Source organism: Pan troglodytes, chromosome 22 (assembly GCF_028858775.2).
Source record: "Pan troglodytes isolate AG18354 chromosome 22, NHGRI_mPanTro3-v2.0_pri, whole genome shotgun sequence".
In the NCBI taxonomy this organism is placed as follows: domain Eukaryota; kingdom Metazoa; phylum Chordata; class Mammalia; order Primates; family Hominidae; genus Pan; species Pan troglodytes.
Genome location: NC_072420.2, coordinates 34,350,995 through 34,372,538, shown reverse-complemented (window position 1 = coordinate 34,372,538; position 21,544 = coordinate 34,350,995). Strand labels below are relative to the sequence as shown.

Sequence of the window (21,544 nt, the reverse complement as noted above, 5' to 3'; positions counted from 1 at the left end):
TCGAGACCAGCCTCAACACAGAGAAACCCCGTCTCTACTAAAAATACAAAAAATTAGCCGGGCGTGGTGGTGCATGCCTGCAATCCCAGCTACTCGGGAGGCTGAGGCAGGAGAATTGCTTGAACCTGGGAGGTGGAGGTTGCGGTAAGCAGAGATCATGCCATTGCACTCCAGCCTGGGCAACAAGAACAAAACTCCATCTCAAAAAAAAAAAGAATTTAATCACCAGGTTAGGTATGTCACAAAGAAGTAAGCCCAAAATCAGATGGGTGAATGTCATTTTATCATCCTGATTCAGATCTCTTCCAACATTTTGAACCTGCAAAACAATATTCAGGATATTGTGACTCAATGGTCTATTACCAAGAGCATCTGGATTACATTTTGACTGCAATCATAAAAGGTTACAGTTGCCAGCAAAGCTAGGGCCTAATGGCCCATCTAACTAAAGCTTATAATTTACAGTATAATTTTATAACAGTTAATGGCTTTGTAAGCTAAATCTAAAAAATAGATCTCATAAGAAATCTAAAAGGTAATATATCTCATAATAAAACCAGTATGAACATAATGCTAGAGTTTACATATTTCATTTCTGAGCAGTAATTACAGGCATAACTTCCTGGTATATCCAGCAATTACCATAACTGCCTGAAGAGTTACGAGACATTAGAATTTGAGGGAACTTCAGTATATATCCAAAACAGTGCTCAATAAATAATTCCTGCTCCTTCTAGGCAAGGTAGACTAATGCCTGAGATGTGTCTATACTGATGAAAGCTCATTTATACCAAATCTTGTTTTATAATGTTATAATACTATTATTTATGTGGTAAGTCAATGATTTTTTATTTAAGTTCAGCTACTCACTATGCCATTAATATTTTCATTACACAAATGGCAGCAAATTCGAGGTCCTCATCTGTAACACAAGGATCTTGTCATCTAGCTCACAAAATTGTGAAAAACAAATTTTAGATGGCATATGTGAAAGACCTGCAGAATCCCTGAAACATGATGGGTACTCAGTACACATCCTGTGTACGTGCAGAAACATGTGTGACATGAGGGGCAGTGTGGGTCAGATAATACCAGAAGTCCTTCTAAAGCACATTTTATATGAGCTGAGCACAACTCCAACCTGTCCTTTATCTAAAGGCCATTTAACTGATGAACTCGGCAGCATAAAACCCAGTACCTAGATAATACCAAGAAACCTTCCTGATTAGGAAAATGGGTATCATTCAAATAACTGTTAAAGGAAATCAGTTTTTTCCCTGGGCTAGACCTAACTATAATACCATTTCTGACAGAACAGAAGACCCCAAAAAAGGCAATATCCCATCACCTATTTGCTCAAATGTTTCATTTAATTAGGTATAAGAAGGTTCAAAATGAAAAATATTAGTATAAATTAAGTTTAAGTCACAAGAGGGATGTAAAATGCTTTCCTGTTATGATGGGATTTGTAAATTCGGAACTTTAAATCAGAGGTCCCTAGAAAATAGATGGAAAGAGGTAGAGCCAAAAGTTCAGTGCTGGAAATCAAAGGGAAAATGACTCATAGCTGCGGCAGGTACGGGTATTTTCACTTCAGTAACACCCAGTTAGGCCTAAAGGATAAGGGACAGATAGGGGGAGGCAGAAGGGAAATAAATTGTAAAGCTAAAGTGACAAAAGAACATTCTATGGTGAGATCCAGATGGAAGAGAAATAGAAGAGGAAAAGGGGAAGGTCAACAGGGATACAGCATAATGCACTCTAAACTGTGAGTGAAGGTTTAGATTTTATCCTACAAGGCAGCAATTCTCTTGTGGTCTGCGGATCCCTGGGAGTCCTAAGACCCTTTCATGAGGGTTCAGATGGTCAAAATTCTTACGTGTATTAGTTCATTTTCACCGAGACTGGGTAATTTATAAAGAAAAAGAGGTTTAATGGACTCACAGTTACAGGTGGCTGGGGAGGCCTCATAATCATGGTGGAAGGAAAAAGGTATGTCTCACATGGCCGCCGCAAGAGAGAAATGAGAGCCAAATGAAAGGGGAAACCCCTTAGAAAACCATCAGATCTCCTAAGACTTACTCACTACAACAAGAACAGTACGGGGGAACCGCCCCCATGATTCAATTATCTCCCATCAGGTCCCTCCCATAACGCATGGGAATTATGGGAGCTACATTTCAAGATGAGATTTGGGTGGGGACACAGCCAAACCATATCATCATGATGGTACTCAGGCAAGATCTGCTCTTTTCACTGTGATTTTATTTACACTGATACAAAAACAATGGTGGGTAAAACTGCTCCCACCTTAGCAGTGGCACCAAACTGTACCAGTGTGGTCACTGGATTCTTCACTGCCAAACATTCACATAAAAAAAAAAAAGTCAGTTTTACAACAGGATGTCTTTGATGAATCATGAAAAATTATTACTTTATTAAATCTCAGCCCTTGAGTACACATGCTTAATGCTTGTATGACTAGATACTCAAAGCATTTATGTGCTACACCAAACAACGTCCAAGAAAATTACTGTGCAATCATTTGAGTTGTGAGCTAAACTAGCCATTTTTTTTTTTACAGGAACCCAATTTTTATTTGGCAAAACAACAACCAAAAAAAACTATGATTATTCAGATTTGGGTATCTGGCACAGTTTCTCAAAAATAAAGCAAGCCTGATGCTGCAAGAAAAACAACTGACAGTACTTGCTATTCATGATAAAATTTGAATTTGGGGTGAAAATTAGAATTTTGGAAAACTTGTATCTGCCATTATGAGCTAGACTGCTTTTCAACATTTAAAGAATTTTCTAATAAGATGGGTGGTGATAACAAACACGATTTTGTGATATTGTTTAATGAAATGTGTCAACATTTGTAAGATTTACATAACTCAGTGACCCAGTATTTTCCAAATGACCAATACATGATGTTGTATGTATTGGTCAAATCAAACGGGTAAAATAGCCATTCAAAGTATAGGATGGATCAACAGATTTTATTGTAACAGAGGATAAAAAGTTCACTTATATGACTTCAGATTCTACACTGCAACCAATCCTTAAGAAACTACCCAGTGTCAAGTTTTGGTACAGTATCACGAAATAACCACAATTTTCTGGAAATGCCACTAAAAGACTCCTGTTCTTTCCAACTACATATCTGTATAAGGCCAGATTTTCAACTATTTCAACCAAAACAACGTTTCACAACAAACTGACTACAGGAGCAGTTATGGAATTCAGCCATCTTTTTATTCAGTGAGGCATGAAAGAGATCTGCAAAAAATGTAAAACAAGGCCACTTTTCACTAAATTTTTTTGTTTTGTGAACAGTTTTCATAAAAATGTTATTAATGTTAACATGTAATAGGTTTATTACAGCTATTTTAAGTATAAATTTCTCGGTTTTAATTTCTAATCTGGCAGACAATGATAAGACAAAAATCCACATGAAGAAAAGTTCCTTGGGGACCTCAATCACTTAAGAGGACACAAGGGTTTTGATACCAAAAGGCTTGAGGTCCACCACCTTAGGAGATAAAAGCACAGGGAAAGATCTTATTGTGGGAGCAGCACATAACAAAGATTATTTTGGCAACATGTGAGTGTAAAATGAAGTGGAACAGAGAAGCCAGACGAGTCAGGAAGCAGCAACCATTAAGAGCAAAGTAGTAAAGTGAAAAAATATATAAAGGCCTGGACTAAGACCAGAGCAGTGGGGCTAGAAAGGGTGAATTCAAATGACCTTTCAGACGCTGAATTGACAGAATCAAGCCACCGACTTCAGCATCAGATAGAATCCAGGCTGGGTGCAGTGGCTCACACCTCTAATCCCAGCACTTTGGGAGGCTGAGGCAGGAGGGCTGCTTGAGCCTAGGAGTTTGAGACCAGTGAGATCCCATCTCTACAAAAAAATTTTTTTTAATTAGCCAGGTGTGGTGGTGTACAACTGTGGTCCTAGCCACTCGGGAGGCTGAGGTGAGAGGATTGCCTGAGCCTGGGAGGTTGAGGCTGCAGTTAGCCATGATCAATGATCATCTCACTGCACTCCAGCCTGGGTGACACAGCAAGATTTTATCTCAAAAAAAAAAAAAAAAAAAAAAGTACAGGCTGCTGACTTAGTCCATGAATAGCTTACAAAGCTAAATTATAATTGCTTGTTCACCTATCTAGCTTAAGGGCAGGTACTAAGTCTATACTGTATATAGACACAGTATTCAAAAACACTATAGGCAGACTGAGTTCTAAAAAATGTTCTCCAACACTAACTGGGTGTCCTACCATTCATTTCAATTCTGACACTATCGGAGTTAGTGCAGACTCCCCAAATCAAGGGCTTGGTCCCATAAGACTTCCCCACTTCAGATGCCAGCCTCAAGTCTTGCACTTCTGCCAGGCTGACTACAAATTTAGGGGTTCCCATAACTCCACTTCAAGTTAAGTAATTGACTAGAACAAGTCATCGAACATGGAAAAGCTCTGTGCAACTCAGGAACAGCCAAATGGAAGAGACTCACAGCACAAAGCATGGGGGAGAGGAAGTACAGAGCTTCCATGCCCTCTCTTCCTCTGTGCAATATAGGCACTCACCTTTCTGCACATCATGGGTTCACCAACCCAGCTCTCCGAACCTCACAGTTCCAGGGCCTTCGTTTGCAATTTCATTGCATAGGCATGATTAAGTAGATCACTGACCACGTGACTGAACTCAATTTCCATTCCCTCTCTCTTCCCTGGAGCTGGTGGTGGTGGAGGGCTGAAAGTTCCAACCCTCCAATCCTGCAGTTTCCTGACTGCTTCCTCCGGACCACCCCCAATTCTGAGGCTGTCCAGCCCCTCATCCCCAGGAGCCATTTCATTAGCATGAACTCAGATAAGATCCAAAAGGGCTCATTATGAATAAGAAGACACTCCCACCACTCAGGAAATTCCAAAGATTTTGGAAGCTATGTGCTAGGAATCAGGAACAAAATGATATAAAATTATACCACAGACTATCTGACACACAGTAAGTAATCAATAAATAACTGCTGAAACAATGAACAAAAGGATAGATAATAGTATCATTCACCAAGATGGGATATACAGACAGAGGAAGAGGTTGGTCAGAAGAAAGGTGGCAGGTGAGCAATGCTCTAGATGTGTTGAAGTTTTAAGTGCCCAATGGATCCAGTAGGTACAGTCATGCAGCCAGTAACATTTGAGTCAATGATGAACTGCACATACAATCGTGGTCCTGTAAGATTGTAACAGCATATTTTTACTGTGCCTTTTCTATGTTTAGATATGTCTCGATACACAAATACCGCTGTAAATACTTGTGTTACAGCTGCCTACAGTATTCAGTATAGTAACAGGCTGTAGGGGTTTGTAACCAAGGAGCAAAATAGGCTATACATATAACCTAGGTGTATAGTAGGCTATACCACCTCGGTTAGTATAAGTAGTTGACCCTTGAATAACATGAGTTTTAACTGTGTGGGTCCACTCATATTCAGATTTTCTTCTACCTTTGTCACCCCTGAGACAGTAAGACCAACCCTTCTTCCTCCTCCTCAGCCTACTCAACGTGAAGACAATGAGGATGAAGAATGTTATGACGACCCACTTCCACTTAATGAATAGTAAATATATTTTATCTTCCTTATAATTTTCTTAATACTATTTTCCTTTCTCTAGTTTATTGTAAGAATAGAATATATCATACATATAGCATACAAAGTATGCGTTCATGGACTATGTTATCAGTAAGGCTTCTGGTCAACAACAGGTCATTAGTAGTTACATTTTGGGGGAGTCAAAAAGGTTATATGATTTTTTTTAAAAACAGAATCTGGCTCTGTCGCTCAGGCTGGAGTGCACTGGCACAACCACAGGTCACCATAACCTCAAATTCCTGGGCTCAAGCAATCCTCCTGCCTCAGCCTCCCTAGTAGCTGGGACTACAAGAGTACACCACCATGCCCAGCTAATTTTTAAAATTTTTGTAGAGATGGGAGTCTCACTTTGTTGCTTGGATGGTCTCAAACTCCTGGTCTCGAGCAACCTTCTCACTTTGGCCTCCCAAAGTGCTGGGATTACAGGCAAGGGCCACGGAGCCCTGCCTATATGTGGATTTGCCTGTGTTGGGGACCAACACCCCTAATCCCTCCCTTGTTCAAAGGTCAACCATACACTTTATGATGTTTGCACAATGACAAAATCACCTATCAGAACATCATCATTACATGATGCAGGGTTAGAAAAAAAGACACCGCTCCAGGTACAGACAGATAAACACAGTGAAAATGACTGCCGTGGAAGACCAGTGAAATGTCAAAAGAGGGTATGAAAAGCCCTAGCGACAGCAACATTTTAAGGATAAGAAGCCCTCAAAGGGAATTGGGAAGTCCTAAATGTAACACAGCAACAGGGCAAGGAAATAGCTGAAATGACCCAGGCTGAGGTCACAGCTGCTTATGGAAAGAAATGAAACTAAGAGGAAACTGACAATCAGAGATAAAAGGAGAAGGTCAAGAAAGCTTCTGCAGAAAACCAAATACCGCATGTTCTCACTTATAAGTAGGAACTAAACACTGGGTACACACTGACACAAAATTAAGAACAATAAACACTGGGGATTCCAAAACGGGGGCAGGGGTTGAAAACCTACCTATCTAGTGCTATGTTCACTACTTGGGCAACTGGTTCATTAGAAGCCCAAACCTCAGCATCATGCAATAAACCTACATAGCAAACCTGTGCATGTACCCTCTGAATCTAAAAATTAAAATAAAAAAATAAAAAAAGGTCGGACATGGTGGCTCACGCCTGTAATCCCAGCACTTTGGGAGGCTGAGGCAGGTGGATCACCTGAGGTCAGGAGTTCGCGACCAGCCTGGCCAACATGGTAAAACCCCGTCTCTACTAAAAATGCTAAAAATGCAAAAAATTAGCCAGGCGTGGTGGCAGGTGCCTGTAATCCCATCTACTTGGGAAGCTGAGGCAGGAGAATTGCTTGAACCTGGTAGGCGGAGGTTGCAGTGAGCCGAGATCGCACCATTGCACTCCAGCCTGGGCAATAGAGCGAGACTCTGCCAAATAAATAAATAAACAAATAAATAAATAAATAAATAAAACAAGTGGCAGGCCACAGACCTGATCTACCTACTCCGGGGGCTGAGGTGGGGGGACTGTTTGAACCCAGGAGGTAGAGGTTGCAGTGAGCCAAGATTGCACCACTGCACGCTCAAGCCTGGGTGACAGAGTGAGACTCCGTCTCAAAAAAAAAAAAAAAAGCTTGTTTCAGTGGCTACACACTTGAACAGAATTCAAACTCACCCCCTATACAGATGCACACAACACTGTACACTGTGAATGTCTGTAGTATTGGTTTTTGCATGAGGTCAACATTTTATATGTATGTGAAAGGAAATGACACCACTGAAATTCTACAACATTTAAAAGTAACTTCAATTATTAATTATTAATTTGTATGACACTGATCATACACTGAGTAAAGGCCATCTGTTTTGCCTGCCTAGCGTTTTTTTCTCCTCTTGACAGATCCTACTTCTCTTTAACGCTTTCTGTTAATTCCACGAGTTTAGGTACTGGTCTCACCAACTGGGGGAAAAGGTAGACCCAAGGCCCAGGAGAGCCAATGAGAGTACACGTTTCCCTTGGTCATATGATGGGTTCAGACACACGATCATGCCAGGCCAATCAGAATCCTTGGACTTGACAGGTATGTGAGTCAATACATTTCAATGCTGTGCTTCTTCCACTTGGAAATGAAAAAGCTCATACAAATACAATTACGAATAAAGAAAACTGTGGCAATAAAGCAACCTTTCTTTTTCTTCCTTCTCTCTCCTACAATTCTCTTTTTTCTCTCCCTATCACTTTTTCCACCTCCCCACCCAACTGCATTTAGATAGTGGACTACTTAAACTTATCACTGAGTTTTTTTTAAGTTAAGGATTCCTGATACATGACATCACCACGACACAGAAAGCTAATCTAAGAACTAAGCCCAGCCCCAGGTAAACTATTCTGTGATTCAACTTCTTGGTATTTTGACAGTACACTTAAGAGTCTTGTTTCAAGGCCCTTCGCAGTGGCTCACGCCTGTAATTCCAGCACTTTGGGAGGTCAAAGCAGGCAGATCACTTTGGGTCAGGCGTTCAAGACCAGCCTAGCCAACATGGCGAAACCCCATCTCTACTAAAAATACAAAAAAAAAAAAAAAAAATTAGCCAGGCATGGTGGTGCTTATAATCCTACCCACTCTGGGGGCTGAGGTGGGGGGACTGTTTGAACCCAGGAGGTAGAGATTGCAGTGAGCCAAGATTGCACCACTGCACACTCCAGCCTGGGTGACACAGTAAGACTCTGCCTCAAACAAAAAAAAAAAAATCTTGTTTCAGTGGCTACACACTTGAACAGAATTCAGACTCACCTCCTATACAGATGCACATAATACTGTACACTGTGAATGTCCCTAGTATTGGTTTTTGCAGGAGGTCAACATTTTATATGGATGTGAAAGGAAATGACACCACTGAAATTCTACACTTAAAAGTAACTTCAAAATTTCTTCCTTCCTGTTTTCCCTCAGCTAGAGATCTACACCGGTTTAAAACAGGTCCGAGCCAGAGTCCGCATTTGTAAAATGGCCTTTCCAATCAAATTGTGATTGCCTGAATTAGATTAAATTTTGGTACTTCCATGTTTCTTGCTATCCTTAACTGTTGATGTTATTATATGGAGAAAATAATAACAAATTCACAACGTCCCTAGACATAGTGAAAAAAAAAAGAGAGAGACAAGGTAGTATCATAAAAAGAATATTGTGCTAAGAATGAGAAGAATGTTTAGTTCACAGTAACAGAAACTCCAGCTACCTAAATCAAGGGGAAGGAGGTAACCTTAAGAACTCAAGAACGAGAATGCAGTTGGACCAAGAACAGACTGGAAGAGAGTGGCTTAACGCTGTCAGAGAGTCAGGTAGTGTTCTCTCTGCTTCTCTTTAGACAGTTACTTTATTCTCCCCATCCATAAATCATCTTTCTTGGTCCCCAGACAGCAGAACATAACTGCTTATAACTCCCAATCCTTTACTTAGGGTCCTTGAGCATATTAAGGCCAAATCCTTCTCTATTGAGCCTAGTTTCAAATTTCCAGGGAAGGAACGAACACTGATTGGGCCAGGTTGGTCAGGTGCCCAACCCGAGTTCAACGTATTATGTCTTTTGTGGAGAGAAGGAGGTAGGAAGAAATTGGATGTGTAGGTTGAAGAGCACTTAAGGGATCTGTGTTGGGTCAGATATACATTCCAAAGGTTCTCATCACACAGTCTCAGCTTTGTACCTTGTCTCATAATCAAAATACGGAACTAATAACTAACGTTGATTCTAGACTCTTGCTAAGAGTCTAGAGTATAAAAGAACTTAAGATAATTAAAGTGAATTTAAAAAATCAAAGGCCAGGTGCAGCGGTTCATGCACGTAAGCCCAGCACTTGGGGAGGCTGAGGCGAGAGGTCCACTTGAGTCCAGAAGTTCGTGACCAGCCTAGGCAACACAGCGAGATCGTCTCTCCAAAAAAAAAAAAAAAAAAAAATTAGCCAGGTGTGGTGGTGCGTGGCTGTGGCTGTAGTCAAAGCTACTTGGGAGGCTGAGGTGGGAGGATTCCTTGAACCTGGAAGGTTGGGGATACAGTGAATCATGGTCATGCCACTGCACTCAGCCTGGGTGACAGAGTGAGACAAAAGAGAGAAAGAAGAGACAAAGAGAGAAAGAAAGAGAAAGAGGAAGGAAAGAAGGAAGGAATTAAAGGGTAACAAGCATTCATCACTGTTTTAGAAGTTCCATGCCAATAAACAAATACAAGTTATGGTGGCTCACGCCTATAATCTCAGCACTTTGGGAGGCTGCGACAGAATTGCTGGAGCCCAGCAGTTCAAGACCGTCCTGGGCAATATAACAAGACATCATCTCAAAAAAAAGAAAGAAATTGGCCGGGCGCAGTGGCTCACGCCTGTAATTCCAGAACTGTGGGAGGCCGAGACGGGCGGATCACGAGGTCAGGAGATCGAGACCATCTTGGCTAACACGGTGAAACCCCGTCTCTACTAAAAATACAAAAAATTAGCTGGGCGTGGTGGCGGATGCCTGTAGTCCCAGCTACTCAGGAGGCTGAGGCAGGAGAATGGCATGAACCCGGGAGGTGGAGCTTGCAGTGAGCTGAGATCGTGCCACTGCACTCCAGCCTGGGCAACAGAGCGAGACTCTGTCTCAAAAAAAAAAAAAAAAAAAAAGAAAGAAATACAAGTTAAAAATAAATTATAAATTCTAGGAATGAAAATGGTCCTTTATAAACATGATGGTCTATATGAAAAACTCAAGAGAATTTTTTAAAAAGCATAAAAGTCTTAGAGGGCTAAGATTCTATCTTGGTTCAAGGCTACTCACCTAGAGCAATGCCAGGCATATACAGCGTGTACTCAAACATTCACTGAACAGCTAACTAAACTCAGAACTTCCCAATCACAGCTGGGTGTGGTGGCTCACGCCTGTAATCCCAGCACTTTGGGAGGCCGAGGAGGGCAGATCATCTGAAGTGAGGAGTTCGAGATCAGCCTGGCCAACATGGCGAAACCCCATCTCCACTGAAAATACAGAAATTAGTTGGGCATGGTGGCACATGCCTGCAGTCCCAGCTACTCAGGAGGCTGAGGCAGGAGAATCACTTGAACCCGGGAGGCAGAGGTTGCAGTGAGCCAAGACTGTGCCACTGCGCTCCAGCCTGGGCAACAAAACACGACTCTGTCAAAAAAAAAAAAAGAACTTCCCAGTCACAGTACTTTAAGTGGATTATAGTTGTGCCAAAGATACTGATGCCCTCAGTTTTGGGGAATGATGCCTACAATTAGTACTAATTATTGCTACTAACACAGTACTAATATTATCTGGAATCACAAAGACTGAGAAGCATTGAATGCAAGACCAAAACATTGCTGGAACTTAAAGTTCCAGCAAGACAAGTTGGTTACCAAATAAATTTGTGTAAGGCCAATAGGCATTTAATAATCATTCACACTCATTGGTAATACAGAAAATAATGCAAGTTAAAACAAATAAAATTGGCTAAGATGTTTTTGGAGATGGTTTTACCCAGTCCTGGTAAGAGAACAGGAAACAAGTACCTTTTACATGATAGGGGGAATGCATCTGAGGGCAGTATGCTGCAAAGGCTTTACAAACATCTTTTGGTCCAAGAATTTTACCTATCTTTATTAAAAAGCAAAAAGGCAAAGAATCTATAGGTCCAGCAATAAGTGACTGATTACATATATGACGATGTAGCAAAAAAGGCTGCAAATACAACACATTAAGTGAAAAACACAGGCTACAAAACTGTACGTACCTGAGGCTACAAACTGGCAAGGCAACGAAGACTGAATCCAGCCCTCAGGTATGCTTTGAACCCCAGTGTGTTAACAATAAAAAGTGTGGCCCACATAAAAAATCAGAAGATTTCATATTAAACCCACATTCTCCTAAATAACTATAAGGTGTAGTAACACCAGGACACATCCTCCCAGAACCACAAAGGTCTGGGTTGACTGGCCCTGGACCGTCCTGCCACCTTCAGTGCTCGTGGTCCCTAACAGGCCTTCAACTCTCCCGGGCTGAGTAGCTTCACACCAGGCACCTGCTGGGTAATTTGAGCATGTTGACCTTCACAGGGTATTAACAGTCATTATCACTGGATGGTAAGATCTTGGTAGGCTTTTAGTCTTCTTTCCTTATATATGTTTCCAAAAGTTTTCTTCAATAAACATGTATTCCTTTTGTAGTAGGAAAAAACATGTTATTTTTTAAATTACCAAATCACAACTGTAATATTAATCACTTCATCTACCAAGATCAAAACAACTAAAGATAACAGATAATGACTGTGGTTTAAAACTAATTGAACTAAGAAGTAATGTAAGGTTACGATTACTGCAGGATTTCCCTCCCTTTGATACTAATTAAAACTCCAGATTGGACAGACAACAGCAGCATTTTACAAAACAGATCTTCCTCAAAGAGAACAGCTTCTATAGACAATGCAAAAGCCTGCTATTTTAAGGATTCATTCCCATACATTTAAGATTTCTTTCACTAAAAAAAGGAAACAAAATCTCTCCTATAGAAACCTATATTCATAACCTCAATTAATTTGTTTATAAAGCTAAATAATTCTTGATCTTTGTCTTACACTGCTATTTCATTTGATCAATAGTAATAATTTTATGGGGTTCTCTTTTCCTCAGAGAAACTCCGGAAAGTTTACACAAATTACCATTCATCTCAAACCATTCCTGAGACCTCACAAAGTAAACCATATTATCCTCATCACAAAGATAAAGCAGAAGGCTAGGTAGAAACGTCAACATCCATAGACAGCTGGAAGCCGAGTCAATGCAATGTTCCTCTCTATCCATCCTCCAATCCACTCCCACATGATACCCAGAAGGAGATTTTTAAACAAAAGCACATCATGGGACTCCCCTGCTTAAAACTTACATTAACTTCCTACTTCCCAGACATTCAGAGTCAAGTCCCAAGTGGGCCTCTCTCCTTCACTCCCCACCTGTCTCTCTTGCCCCCAGAACTTGCTCTGTACCAGCTCAGAGCCCTCGGGCCTCCAGGCTTGAAGGACCTCAAACACTCCTTGATTTAATAAACCAATAAATAACCCTTGCGTGTCTGCCAGGCAGCAGGCGCTGCTCTAGGGCCTGGGGCTAGCCCCCTGGACAACAGCGATACACTCCCTGCCCTCATGGAGCTAACATCCTGGTAACCCCGCTACCAAGTTTCTTCCTCCTGTAATCATTTAAAGAATATTAAAACAACAATTGTAATAACTGTATCTGAAGGGGTCTAAAAATAAGCAGTGCTACCTATAATACAGATCTATTCTCATTTAATGACTTTAATATTAGCTCTTTATATTAAGTGCAGGAAAGAGGAGAAATAAAGGCAAAGGGAACTACTATTCATTGAAATCTGCTATATACCAAGAATGGCACTCATTTTCTTGTCAATTTTTCAAGGTTTCTCTCATTACTAGCTATATAGGTTTTATTCATCAGTGGCCAAAATGCAATTCTCCAATTCTGCAAGACTGGGGCAGCTGAGTTTCAGATAACTTCAGAAATTGAAAGATAACTTGGTTTTAAAATCTACTATCTTATGTTCAGAGCGGAAATGAATTGATTATTGTAAAACACTGGATCCACAATGAACACTCCTATTATAGATAACACACTGGAATGATATATGTGTTTACACAACATTTTGTCTGTGTTAGAACAATAAAACCGGTCAGGAAATTTGCCTTGCAGAGAAGTAATTAACCCTGTACACACACATAGGCAAACAGACACACACACACAAAACGAATGGCTCCAATGGCATCTTGTTGCAGTGCTTTTATGGTAAGAGTCAGCGTCCTTCTTAACTAGGTTGGTTAAAGCCTGACACTAAAAGCCAGCTGACCTCGTCCACGTCCATGAACTGTATCCATGTCTTGCAAATGCATGCCACCAGACACCAGAACGATTTGCAGACATAATGCAAGGAGGAACACATCAAATGCTCACCAGTGCAACAGAGGAGCAAGAGCATTGTCCTCCTGTATTAAAAAGAGGATGTTTAATTTTAACCACCAAGGGTAAAACTCTGACCACTTGCTGTGTTGCTATGACCTTGTTATTTTCTTTCTTTCTTTCTTTCTTTTTTTTTTTCTGAGACAGAGTCTCGCTCTGTCGCCAAGGCTGGAGTGTAATGGTGCGATGTCAGCTCACTGAAATCTCCACCTCCTGGGTTCAAGCAGGGAATTGAAGCAATTCTCCTGCTTCAGCCTCCCAAGTAGCTGGGATTACACTTGTGCGCCACCACGCCCGCCTAATTTTTGTATTTTTTAGTAGAGATGGGGTTTCACCATGTTGGCCAGGCTGGTCTCAAACTCCTGACCTCATGATCCGCACACCTCGGCCTCTCAAAGTGCTGGGATTACAGGTGTGAGCCACCACGCCCGGCCAGACATTGTTATTTTCACATTCGAATTCACTTGAATTCAAAATTTTGCCACAGCCCTCAGCTCAACTCCTGGCTCCACCACTCAATGAAGGGCCAAACGCACTACCACATGACTCCAGCAGACCCCATACCACACAAAAACAATGACAGGTTTTGGTGACCAACTGAAAACTGAGCTAGGCAGCCAAACTCAGTCCAGAGAGCTGAAGCCAAAACAATTTCACCAATGTTCTCTCTGGGCAGTAAGCTAATAAAGCAAGCTACCTATCATTAATTCTACTAGAAAAACACCGAAAGAGCAGTGATGCATTAAAATAGATTAACTTGTTTAAAATTCACTTTCTTAGAGAGCTACGAACTTTAGGAACAAAACTGGAGTGACAGTCTACCATCACATGTATTAATAAAAATGTTTTGGTTTACTTTTCAGTGATCCCCCAGTGGATGATCTCTCTCTACACTGAGGCCTTCACATTCAGGAAGCAAACTTCCTTAGGCCACTTTCTAGCTCCAAAGTGGCCAACATTCACATTCAGGAAGTAAACTTCCTTAGGCCACTTTCTATCTCCAAACTCGCCAACATGGAACTACCTGGACACACACCCAGCTGTCTCCCTCATCACACTTCTGTACAGTCTTGCGTTTCTAAGACAAGTCCACATCACAAGTGAACTGCCTTTTCAAATTTCACTAGTCTTCTCTAGCACTCTAATCCTGTTTTTCATGCAGGGGTACTTTAGGAAAACCACTACAGAGTAAAGGATAACAAGACTACTTTAAGGATGAATGCTGGACAGTTGATGAGGCTAATTTTTCTCTCTCTCCTCTTTCTTTCTCCTTCCTTCTCTTTCTCTTCCTCTCCTTTCTTTTCTCTCTCTCTTGCCCTGCCCTCCCCTTTCTTTTTTGACAAGATCTCACTATGTTGCCCAGTCTGGCGTGCTGTGGCATCTGCAGCCTCCAATTTCTGGGTACAAACAGTCCTCCCACCTCAGCCTCCCTAGTAGCTAGGACTACAGGTGGGCATCACCTCACTGGGCTACTTTTTAAAAAAATTTTTGTAGGGTCTTGCTATGTTGCCCTGGCCAGTCTGGAACTCCTGGGCTCAAGTAATGCTCCCACCTTGGCCTCTCAAGTATTGGGATTACAGGAGTGACCCACAGCACCGGTCCCAAAGCTAATTTCTGAGCTAACTTATGTGACCAACTCTTCAGTGAAAGGGATTCAAATTTGTGCCCCACCCAGTTTACACATTAGTACATGTCAGAGAACCTCTTAGTTACTCCACAACAGCAATCGAGAACGTAAAAAGTACCCAAATGCCTATAAAACATGTCTAGGAAACAGGCTAAGAGTTTTGGACTCTACAGTAAAAATCTGCTCAGCCACTTGCTGGCTCTCTAATTGCTGGTACCCTAGTTTCCAAGGCATCTGTAAGATGAGAGTTTTTTGTGAAGTGAGTTAATGTATATAAGATGCTGCAAAAGAACTTAATCGACATTAGCTATCACTATTACCCATGCACGAGATTTCTGAGTTTCCATATCACACTACTAAACACATTATACTAACAGTCCATTCTTCTTCCTAAAAGCAAAAATTCACTAGGTTTGTCACTGGTTAAGTCATTCCATAAAAGGGGGGAAGGTATAAGGGGCTAGGAGACTGGAAGTCTGATATACCATGGTAAGAGTATAAAATGATACAATCTTTCTAAATGACAAATTGGAAATACGGATTTAAAAAATCCTAAAACTTAGCATAGGCTTTGATCCTGCAAATTCCATTTGTAGAAATTTATCCTAATGAAAATAATCTCACAAGTACATTCAGAGACATATGCAGAAGGACAGTCACTGCAGGGTTATAAGTAACCGTGGAGGAAAAATAAACAAACTAATGTCTAATAAAAATAAATTGGCTAAACCACCAGAGATCCATGACTGGGTGTGGTGGCTCACGCCTGTGATCCCAGCACTTTGGGAGGCTGAGGCAGGTGGATCACCTGAGGTTAGGAGCATGAGACCAGCCTGGCCAACATGATGAAACCCCATCTCCACTAAAAATACAAACATTAGCCAGGCATGGTGGCAGGCATGTGTAATCCCAGTTAATCAGGAGGCTAAGGCAAGAGATTCATTTGAACCTGGGAAGCGGAGGTTGCAGTGAGCCAAGATTGAGCCACTATACTCCAGCCTGGGTGACAGACTGAGACTCCGTCTGAAAAAATAAAAATTAAAAAAAAAAACTACCATAGATCCATAAAACGGAATATTATTTGGTTACTAAAATTGTTATAATGCAATATAGATATAGGAAAAGACATTCATGACAAGATGTTAAGCAAAAAAAAAGCAGGTTACAACCATATGTATAGCAAGATCCCATTTTTGTTACCAGAAATTGTATATGAATAGCCATATGCACACACACAAAAGGATTTGAAGAAATATGTATGCAGGTAGTAGACTTACAGGTATTTCATAGTATTCTACTTTATACTTTTCTGTATTTCAATTTTTCTACCATAAAACAATTATCTTTTTAAATACAAAGAATATTAGTTGCTCATCATAAACTATATTTTAACCTAAAAGAGATCAGGAGATTTAGTATTTATTTTCAAAACTTATAGTTATTAATACATATTTGATAGCTTATTAAATACTTTCAATGTTTAGTCTAGTCATTCAATTAAAAAAATTATACATAGTACCAAGGAGTTAGCAATAAACTTTTTTTTTTCTTTTTTTTGAGACAGGGCCTTGCTCTGTCACCCAGGCTAGAGTGCAGTGGCACAATCATAGCTCACTGCAGCCTTGATCTCCTGGGTTCAAGTGATTCTCCCACCTCAGCCTCCGAAGTAGCTGGGACTATAGACGCACACCACCAAAGAAACTTCTTTTTTAAGCAACAGATTTCTACTTACTATCATAAAAGTCCAGTAGTACAATAATTAAATGGGTTAGCTTTTGAGTTTTAGGTATTTTTATACACCCCAATTCTTTATCATCACTGTAACTACCATTTATTAAGTGGATGTGTCTCAAAAACTTAGGTAAGCACTTAGAAGTATGTGAACTTTATTATTACTATTTCCATGTTCAGCTGAGAAATGAGGCATTGAGAGGTTAGATCAAACTCACTGACTATGTGTGGTCAAACACAATATTCTCCAGAGTTCGAGCTCTTAACTACATAATATCTATGGTGCCCTGTAGTGAACTCTTGAAAAGAAGGTGTAAAGGTCAAATTTTATTAGTATGAAAAGTGAAACTGGAAAACATAACAATTTTCTCTATTTGCTAGAAACCAATTTTTATAGCAGTATGTTGGACTTATGGTTTATAAAATGATATTTTGATATAAGACAATATACCAAATATAAGTTTGATATATGATTTACCACTACACTGTGACTTAAATTTACATTTTGACTCTTTAAGCAAATGCTTTGCTCTGAATCTTCTTTCTGGCTAATCACCTTGAGCACACTACGCCTGGGAAAGGCTCTCTCCTTTCTAAACTAACCAAACTTACAGAAGTCACTGGGGTATAGTGCTTGTGGCTCCTAATTTATAAAATCAGTGACTACTAAAAAAAATTTTTTTGTAATATGCTGGGCTTTAATATGCCACTAACTGATAGATTAATTTGACAAGTAACTTTTAAAAGATTGGCCTCGCTGCAATGTAGTTCACGTATTCACTCAACAAATGTTTAATTGAGTTCCTCCAGGCACTGTTTTAGGCCCTGGAGGTACAGGGGTGAACCAAAGCCTCTGCCTTCTGAAAGGTGTACGAAAGGTACAATTACGCAATCACGGTCAATTGTTTTTTATTAGCAGCCTAAGGGATAAAATTTAATCTGCTACTTGAAAAACTTTCTATCCACTTCAGGAGCTAGTCTCAGGAGATGCTCAGAGAGAAGGAAGCCAGTGGTTTCCAACTTCCCTATGCAGGAGAAATTCCTGGAGAATGCATTAAAAACACCAATTCCAGGGCCCCACCTCCAGCTGTCTGATTCTGAGGTAAGGTGACAGAAACCCGTATTTATTTTTACGTATTTATTTACTTACTTACTTTTTGGACACAGGCTCGCTCTCTCTGTTGCCCAGGCTAGAGTGCAGTAGGGCAATCATGGCTCACTGCAGCCTCCATCTCCTGGGCTCAAGCGAACCAGATCCTCCCACCTCAGCCTCTAGAAAAGCTGGGAATATAGGCACAAGTCACTAAGCCCAGAATATTAAAAATAATTTTTTTTTAGAGACAAGGTTTCCCTACGTTGCCCAAGCTGGTCTCAAATTCCTGGGCCCAAGCTATTCCTACTTCAGCCTCCCAAAGTGTTGGGATTACAAGTTTGATCCATCATGCCCAAAACCTGTATTTTTAACAAGTGCCTCCATTAATGCTGATGTAAGTGATCTGAGGTCCACACTTTAAGAAACCCAACCAGTAAGTGGAGCCATTCAGGAGGAAGTGATCATTCAGAAGGGAACAGCTCTATGGCAGAAGAATTTGAGGTGCATAATATAATCCCAACTCTCGTGTCATCAATTCTCTACAACTCACAAATTTTAGCAAATTAAAAAGATGATTTGGAGTAGAGGAATTTGGACGAAGCATGGTGGCTCATTCCTCTAATCCTAGCTCTTTGGGAGGCTGCCTAGGTGGGAGAATCGTTTAAGGTAGGTGTTTTAGACCAGCCTGAGCAACACAGAGAGACCCTGTCTCTAGAAAAAATTTTAAAATTAGCTGGGCATGGTGGTGTGCATCTGTGGTCCCAGATACTCTGGAAGCTGGGGTGGGAAGATCACTGGAGCCCAGGAGGTCGAGGCTGCAGTATGCCAAGATTGCGCCACTGCACTCCAGCCTGTGACATAGCCAGACCCTGCCTCAAGAAAAAAAAAAAGGAAAGGAATTTACCAGCAAGCTCCTCCTTAATCTCTTACAGGAGGCTTGATAGTTTGTCCCAGTCTAGGCACTTGGGGAAAAGATAAACTTGAGCAGAGGTTCTACTACCAATATTGAAGATAAGCTTTAGGGAAAAGAAAATTGCTAGTCGACTGCCAAAAAAAAAAAAAATGCTAACAGCGACAAACATTTCACAGAACTAACTTGCTACCACTCATTTTATGCCCTATTTCACAATGCTTAGTATCTGTGCAATCCGCAGGGTTCCAAAGTACATTAAAAATTTGTTCATTTCCTCTCTTACTCAGGCAGAATAATAAAAGAGTTTTGTGACGGTACCATGCGCTGTAGCAATTTCAATAGAAGCATTCCTAGATAAAGAAATACCATTTTTTTAAAAAAAGATCATACTATCAGAAATGATCTCCACTGGACTACTTAAAGGTGTCTGAAATAATTTTAACACCATCATCAAATTAGGGTCCCTCACTTCTTAATTTATATGACTTAAAAGTCCCTGGATTCTTTACAAACCCATCTGCACTAAGGATTTTTCTTTCATATGTATGTATTTTTCAACGTTTTTACTTACAAGGGAACTCCCATCAAAATAACGTTTCAAGCACACCAGTAAAAGAAATTTTAAACAGAAACATATTTTGTTCTCAGAGATAAACTAAGAAATAATAACTATGAAGGATGTTTAAGCTTCTGCACTCTCAACCTTAAAGTCATCTAAAAATAAAGGTATCCCAACAAATACATTCCTCCTATTCATATTTTGGGGGTTTAGAGTGGCACCATGCAAACCAGCTGGCCTGCTGGGTCCTGGCCCCAGTTCCTGCCCTCACATCCTGTCCACTACATAATCCATGAGATCTCTGTGCCTTTCTCTTCATCCGTTCCACGGGATTAGCAAAACTGCCTCCCCGCTGACAGAACTGAGAATTTCTAGAGGCATTTGTTTGTATGGGATTTGCTGTTATTATCTACCCTTTTCATTGGCCTTGCCTTTATTATCTGTACGTTTTGATCAAGAGGAGCAGCAGGAGAAGAATGCCAACAGACAAGCACAAAGAAACGCATCTGGCCGGAGCCTGCATGTATCTAAATTTCCAGGTTGCTGCTGCCCTCAGAAGAGCACTGATGATGGCAAAGTTCTAGAGGAAACTTTCATATTGAAGAGGCTATAAAAATCTCTATAGCCTCCAACTCCACAGAGAAGCCGCTAATCTATTTCTTCCAAAGCAAAGCCTTCTTGAGTCTGAATCACAACAAAAGATTGCCCATAGGAAATGTAATCTCCGAAGTTGTTTTCTAATCCCAAGGCAAGCAGAAGCGCAGGAAGGTGCGGCCGATTCCTCGCCGGTTTCCTTTTTTTGGGAATTCGGATTGCATTCGTGCAAGCAAGGGACTGCAATTGTGTCTTGGGTCCACACCACAAAACCGTGTCGGTGCGTAAGAAGGGAAGGGACGCGGCGGACCCGGGGACGCGCTCACAGGGCGCGGAAGCCGCTCTCCTTTAAATGCCTTCAGGGGCGGCCCCGCGGCGCGCCCTGGGGCCGCACGGCATTGCCTGCCCTTCACTGACCCAGGATTCTGCAGGCTTGCGAGCGAGGGGCCGAGGAAGGAGCCGGGGCTCCAGGCAGAGGCGGCGCCGCTCCCGCCAACGCGGGTCCCCGGGAGGCCGGCGGGAGGCGAGGCCGGGCCGCCCCTCGCCGGCGGCCGAGGGCAGCGAGGTCAGCCCGGGAAGGAGCGGCCACCCGGGGTCCCCGCGAGAGGAGGGAGCCCGCTCGGCGGCGGGGCCGCGGCGCCCATTCATCCCCACGCCCGTCCCGCGGCCGCCACCCCACGGCCCACCGCGGCCCCCGGCCTCCCAGTGCGGGTCCGCCCGCCACTCCGCCGCCGCCCCCGAGGACGGGAAGGACAAGGCAGAGGGGCAGCCGCTGCCGTCTCTCGGGCGCGCGGCGAGGGGCTAAGGGCGGCCGGGGAGACAAGCGCCGGGCGCGGGACGGATGCCCCGGGCAGCCATCGCGCCGACCCCCGCGCCGACCCCCGCCCCCGCCGCAGCCGCCCGTGGTCCAGGCCGCCGCCGTGCAGCCCTCTCCTCACCTCATCTCCGGGCGGGTCCGCGCTGCCGCCCCAGGGACAAATCAGTGCCGCTCACGCGCCGCGGGGAGGGACGCAGGAGCCGCAGCCCCGCACACCATCCCCGCCCGCCTCTCTGTCCGTCCCGGAGCCCGCTCGGGATTCTTCCTCGCGAGCCGCCGTACTACGGAGCAACCAAGCTGCGCTCCCTCCCCTGGCGCCTCCACTCTTCCCTACCTCCTTCGCTCCCTCCCTCGCTCCCTCGCTCCCGCCTATCTCCTCATCTCCCTCCGCTGCCTCCCCCGCCCCCCATCCACCATCCATCTCCGCCCATAAGTGGGTGGGGAAACCGCCTGCCAATTGGAAGAAGGGGCCCGCACCTTCTCACCACCCCCTACCGCTGGCCCCGCCCACCGTGCGAACCCAAATAGGGTGAGCCAAAGAAATGTAAGACAACAGAGTGACAA

The 21,544-nt window shown here is 42.5% G+C and overlaps 1 protein-coding gene across 9 annotated transcripts in view; it reads right to left on the bottom strand.

Annotated features, from left to right (window-relative positions):
• The window catches only part of ITSN1 (intersectin 1), a 257,189-nt gene extending 235,687 nt beyond the window's left edge, over positions 1-21,502 (bottom strand). For all 9 annotated transcript variants that reach the window (XR_001715152.4, XM_016947143.4, XM_016947144.4 and 6 more), the window contains exon 1: positions 21,102-21,502. The gene's annotated coding sequence lies outside the window, so the exon portion shown is untranslated. The remainder of the gene's footprint in view (positions 1-21,101) is intronic.
• Positions 21,503-21,544: the final 42 nt, after the last annotated feature.